Here is a 7,016-nt window from a genome sequence, read left to right as displayed (position 1 = left end):
GATAGCCCTATTTGGTAAAGGACAAAGTCCATATTATGGCAAGAACAGCTCAAATAAGCAAAGAGAATTGACAGTCCATCATTACTTTAAGACATGAAGAACATTTCAAGAACGTTGAACGTTTCTTCAAGTGCAGTCACAAAAAACATCAATCGCTATGATGAAACTGGCTCTCATGAGAACCGCCACAGGAATGGAAGACCGAGAGTTACCTCTGCTGCAGAGGATAAGTTCATTAGAGTTACCAGCCTCAGAAATTGCAGCCCAAATAAATGCTTCACAGAGTGCAAGTCACAGACACATCTCAACATTAACTGTTCAGAGGGGACTGTGTGAATCAGGCCTTCATGGTCGAATTGCTGCAAAGAAACCACTACTAAAGGACACCAATAATAAGAAGAGACCTGCTTGGGGCAAGAAACACGAGCAATGGACATTAGACCGGTGGAAACTTGTACTTTGGTCTGGAGTCCAAATTTGAGATTTTTGGTTCCAACCGCCGTGTCTTTGTGAGATGCGGTATGGGTGAACGGATGATCTCCGCATGTGTTGTCCCCACCGTAAAGCATGGAGGAGGATGTGTTATGGTGTGGAAGTGCTTTGCTGGTTACACTGTCTGTGATTTATTTAGAATTCAAGGCACACTTAACCAGCATGGCTACCACAGCATTCTGCAGCGACACGCTGGTTTGGGCTTAGTGAGACTATCATTTGTTTTTCAACAGGACAATGACCCAACACACCTCCAGGCTGTGTAAGGGCTATTTTACCAAGAAGGAGAGTGATGGAGTGCTGCATCAGATGACCTGGCCTCCACAATCCCCTGACCTCAACCCAATTGAGATGGTTTGGGATAAGTCGGACGGCAGAGTGAAGGAAAAGCAGCCAACAAGTGTTCAGCATATGTGGGAACTCCTTCAAGACTGTTGGAAAATAATTCCAGGTGAAGCTGGTTGAGAAAATGCCAAGAGTGTGCAAAGCTGTCATCAAGGCAAAGGGTTGCAATTTGAAGAATCTAAAATCTAAAATATATTTTGATTTGTTTAACACTTTTTTGGTTACTACATGATTCCATTGGTGTTATTTCATAGTTTTGATGTCTTCACTAGTATTCTACAATGTAGAAAATAGTAAAAATAAAGAAAAACCCTTGAATGAGTAGGTGTGTCCAAACTTTTGACTGGTACTGTATATCCAGCCATACCATAACCTCATCATAATTCACGCTATAGTCCCTATTATAGTAGAACTCAATAGTAATCTTGAAACAGCCTATTTCAAACATTAATATCTCTAGATTCTATGACGATTGCAGTCTACCACAGAGATTTGCATGTTTTGCACTGGAGAGGCTGATAGTGGTGAACCAATCCCCTCTTGCATTGTTCCTTTGGTAGCTAAACAGAATGTGTCTGGGTTTAGCTACCAAGAACACACTGGGTTCAGTTTTTTATCGGTGAAGGCCAATCTACTGTACGTGTCCGATGAATACACAGCTTGGTATTGTTTCGCGAGTCCTGCTCTGCCTGTCTGTATGCGTCTGTAGTCAGGTCTCTTACTCAGCCCACTGTTGTTGAAACACAGGTCACTGTAGTCTAGTTAGACCTCTGCTCTGATGGAAACGGCTAGTGACTCATGCCCTTTGTGTCCAGTCAGATAAACTGCGGCCGCAACTCAACCACGCAGCCAGATGTGCCTCGTGTTCATTTCAGTTCTCATTTACCTTTTCAGAGTCAGTCAGGCCTGCAAAACACCACATGTTAAGCCTAACTCTCTCTCTCTCTCGTCCTTTTTCTCTGTCATACATTTACATGCATTTCTATTGTACTTTCTCATTGCATCCGTCTCTATTCTTCATTTGCACTTTCTAAAATCATTCTCCTATCTCTCTTTAGGCCCGTGCCTTTTCCCTTTCTCTCTGTAATACGGTTTACATTTCCAATATACTTTTTTAAAGGCTCAGTTTATTTTCTTCTTTGACAATCCTTCTAAACTCCCATTCACTTGCACTCCTTTGTGCTAATTCCATTTTCCCCAACTCCTTTGGTAGTCTGTATTTATCTCCTGCTTGTGCATGCCCCAACCTCCTACAACAGCCCTGTGGTTTTGGGTCCTGTCCAGAATGAGTGTTTGTGGTCAGGCTCTCCTCAGTCAGCCATAGAACAGCAGGAGTCCAGTTTCCTCAACCCTGCAGTAGCAGCTAGTTAATCCTGTCATCACGTTTACACCGACACACATAAGCTGCCTGTGGTTAGCAGACCTTAGTCATGGGAAAAGATGAATCATTTGATTGCTGAATAATAAACAGCGTGTTAGAATTGTTAGAATCATTATCACTACTCTCTGGTATCAACTCAAGCTCCCTCCATAAGCTCCAAATGGTTCAAAGCTCTGCAGCCTGACTCACCCACACTAAGTCCTGGCAGCACATCACCCCTATCCTCCGTGAACTCCATTGGCTCCCTGTCTCCCAACGCATTGATTACAAGATCTTCCTTCTGACCTACTTGCCTCCCTTACCTCTCAGACCTTCTTCTCCCCTACCAACCCACACATGCACTCCATTCCACCACAGCAGGCCACCTTGTCATCCCCAGGTCGAAGCTCCAGAGCTTATGCGACAGGGCCTTCTCCAGGGTTGCTCCAAGTCTCTGTAACTCCCTTTTTCCAGCCATCCCTCCAGCCATCAGTCCATCACCATCTTTCAGTCACTCCTAAAGCCCGACCTCTTTGACAAGGCCTACCCTTAAGCCCCCACCCCCACAAACACATACAAGCAAAGCAATACACTCTTAGAAAAAAAGTGCTCACTAGAACCAAAAAGGGTTCTTAGGCTGTCACCATAGGAGAACCCTTTGAAGAACCCCTTTTGGTTCCAGGTAAAACCCCTTTGGTTCCAGGTAGAACAGAGGGTTCTACATGGAACCTAAAAGCTTTACCTGGAACCAAAAGGGGTTCTTCAAAGGGTTCTCCTATGGGGACAGCCGCAGAACCCTTTTGGAACGCTTTCTTTGAATACTACAAAGACACTCCTCTCCACCATACTGAGCACCACCTAACCCAAACTCTTACCCTACCCCTTACCCTAAACCGGGTTCATATCCAAACCCCAACCCTACCCTCCCCATACACTGATACATCATTTACATTTTAGCCATTTAGCAGACGCTCTTATCCAGAGCGACTTACAGTCACACTCTTTCCCTTCCTTGAGCCCACCCCCATCTTTGTTCATGTTTTTGTTTAGTCTGATGTTGTTTTGTTTTGATTCCTGTTTTATGTTTCATTTCTACAATTGTAAAGTGACTTTGGATCCTTGAAAAGCGCTATATAAGTCCCATGTATTATTATTATTATTACGTTACATGTTACACATTTTTAATACCGGTATATCATTTTACCAAACACATTTCACAGAACATGATTTTGTGGTTACATTGTTTCAAAATAAACATTCTGGTTTTGGTAGGCTGGACACGAGAGCAGCGAGAATGGCCTTAACCTAGTCTCTTCAAGTCAGACAATTGTTTCTGAAAAACGACCTATACCTACATCTATGTGAAAGACTGGAAATCAAGGCTAGTCATAACCCAGAATGGTGTATATTCTCTCACTGAGAGAGAAGGGTTGGGTTGGGCAGAAGCTCTGCTGCAGAGCCTGCAGGGTCCTGGGATGGTCTAATGTAATATTCAAATGTTGCCTTGGTCTGATGCTGCAGTGCCCTGCTGGCTGTCGTAAACCTGTCCGCTCTCATATCCGTCCATATTGACTCACACATTCTCAGCTCTGCTCGGGGCGTTGTGGAAAAAACGATGAATATGCACGCACATGTGTGTTTGTGTGTGTGTGTACGTTCTGACACATATGTACACAGACACATGAACATATGGATATATACATATACACTGAGTGTACAAAACATTAGGAACACCTGCTCTTTCCATGACAGACTGACCAGGTGAAAGCTATGATCCCTTATTGATGTCACCTGTTAAAGCCACTTCAATCAGTGTAGATGAAGGGGAGGACACAGGTTAAATAATTATGTTTAAGCCTTGAGACAATTGAGACATGGATTGTGTGTGTGCCATTCAGACAGTGAATTGGCAAGACACATTTTTAAGTGCCTTTGAACGGGGTATGGTAGTAGGTGCCAGGCGCACCAGTTTGAGTTTGTCAAGAACTGCAGCCCTCTGGGTTTTTCACACTCAACAGTATCCTGTGTGTATCAAGAATGGTCCACCACCAAAAGGACATCCAGCCAACTTGACACAACTGTGGGAAGCATTGGAGTCAACATGGGCCAGCATCCCTGTGGAACGCTTTCAACACCTTGTAGAGTCCATGCCCTGACGAATTGAGGCTGTTCTGAGGGCAAAAGGGGGTGCAACTCAATATTAGGAAGGTGTTCCTAATGTTTTGTACACTCAGTGAATGCGTGTCTGTGTGTGTTCTTGAGATTGTGATAGAGAGAGAGACTTTCTAATTGATGATATCAGAAGCTCATGTTTTCTGAAAAAAATATCCAGAGGAGTGGTAATATACAGCTCATATCAAAACTGACCTTGGAGCAGGCGCGACTGATGTAAGCTGTCTCCCCCTCATACTTGGCCATGAGGATGAAGTCATAACTCCAGCAGATGTTCCTAAGCGAGCCCATCATGACAACAAGGGGGTCAACGAGGCCCTCTAGTGGATATTAGTAAGATTCAACGTCTCAACATCAAGTTGGCTGGAAAACTTTGCGCCTAGAGATCGCTGAAAAAAATTATCACTATTTTAATCTCCAAATCTTTGGGGGCAGAAAAAATACACACCCATATATCCCAAGATTTAGAGTGAGAGTCCAATACTTTCAAGTGCCAAATTACATGGAATAGAATGTGATGTGATGTATACAGGGCTACAATAGCGCTCAGCACTTCTTAGCCTACCTCCCGCTTTAAACTTCAAAGTCTAAGCTCCCTCCCTCATCTCTGTAGGTATACCAGATGTGGCCTTATAGCAGAATAGCTGAGTGAGCACACCTCTCACGGTACTGAGGAAAGAGTTATGGGTCGCCCCTGCCACCTTGTCATCCCCAGATAGAAGCTCCAGAGCTTATGCGACAGGGCCTTCTCCAGGGTTGCTCCAACTCTCTGTAACTCCCTCTTCCAGCCATCCCTCCAGCCATCAGTTCATCACCATCGCCCCTGCAGCTAGAGGTCTGCCTGGAGCACTAACTGAACAGAGGAACACCTTGGAAATCAAAATATTACGGTATCCATATTAGGAACTTCCTCAATTGTCAGACCAAACTCCATCAGTTCTCAGACCAAACTCTCTTAGTACTCAGACCAAATCTCCTTCCTAATATGGATGCTGTACAGGTCTGACTGACAAAACATAGCCATGCTTCAGCAATCACAATGGAATTTATTAAAACGTGAGAAAAGTGCCACAAAAAGGCCTTGCAATATTTCATTTTCAGTCAGGCCTCAAACATCTGAAACTTGTTTGCACAGTTTTGATATACAGCACAATATATGGTCTTCCTCAGCAAATTGAGTCCCCCACTGTTAGGTGCTAGGTTTGAGTTTTTGAGAATGAGCTGTAAATGTATACTTCATTTGATCTCTTGCAAGGTACAGATCTGATGATCATTTAATATTACTACACACTCTATAGCTCATAATATAACTTAACTAGAAAGCTTCAGTCTTTGTTATTCTTTGAGTTCATGCAGAGATGTGAAGAGATGTAAACAGTAGTATAAAGACACTTCTGAAGTCACAGCTGAGAAATGTAGCCTGCTTGTGCAGGTAGTGCCATCTTCAGGTAGAAATATGCAAGTGCACCTATTCACATTGACATTTATTGGATTTAGGAAGGCAGTATTAATAAACCAGTAACAACGATTGGCATTTGAACTGTATTGGATTAGAGAATGCCCTTTTTGGGCCATATTTGAGAAACCACACCACAGTACTTCTCTTAATTTAAATCGCTTAACTTCTTAATCGTGTGCATGATGTGTGGTTGTGAATAAATGTTTGTGTATATGTGTGTCAGAGAGAGAGAGAGAGAGAGAGAGAGAGAGAGAGAGAGAGAGAGAGAGAGAGAGAGAAGAATAGATGTGTATGAGATTAGAAATGGGGGTGTTGAATAGAGTCTCTAATAGCTGTATTACATGCTGCAGTGGAGAGCAGAGCCAATGGGCGTGAGACACACCTCTCATTCTGCAAACAAATTAATGCCAGAAAGCATTGTCTTGTATAACCTGCATTTCCAGTTACCCAGTCAGTACAGTGCAGTATTTAGATAGCTCTTGCTATAAAGCACAAGGAAACGATAATTTACATTCTTGGTTTCAGTGAAACGAAAAAGGAGGGCTAAACAACATACAGACATTTTCCCAAGCTGTCCCAATTTGTGCTCTGCTGACAGACAATGATCACTCCTCATACACCTTAGCACTAATGCTAACCTAGGCTACCATATTATCATGCAACTCTTTGTTATAATACAGTAGTTTAGCTGCTGGCCCCGAGCCAACATATAATCAGCCACACTGTATATGTATACTGAACAAAAATATAAACGCAACATGCAACAATTTCAACTATTTTACTGAGTTACAGTTCATGTAAGGAAATCAGTCAATTGAAATAAATTCATTAGGCCCTAATCTGGATTTCACAATCCCGAAGGTGAAGAAGCCGGATGTGGATGTCCTTGGCTGGCGTGGTTACACGTGCTTTGCGGTTGTGAGGCTGGTTGGACGTACTGCCAAATTCTCTAAAGCGACATTGGAGGCGGCTTATGGTAGAGAAATGAACATTAAATTCTCCGGCAACAACTCTGGTGGACATTCATGCAGTCAGCATGCCAATTGCACGCTCCCTTGAGACATCTGTGGCATTGTGTTGTGTGGCAAAACTGCGCATTTTAGAGTGGCCTTTTATTGTCCCCAGCACAAGGTTCATCTGTGTAATGATCATGCTGTTTAATCAGCTTCTTGATATGCCACACATGTC

The sequence above is a fragment of the Coregonus clupeaformis genome, unplaced genomic scaffold (genome assembly GCF_020615455.1).
Source record: "Coregonus clupeaformis isolate EN_2021a unplaced genomic scaffold, ASM2061545v1 scaf1657, whole genome shotgun sequence".
Classification (NCBI taxonomy): Eukaryota; Metazoa; Chordata; class Actinopteri; order Salmoniformes; family Salmonidae; genus Coregonus; species Coregonus clupeaformis.
This window is presented reverse-complemented; position numbering follows the sequence as displayed.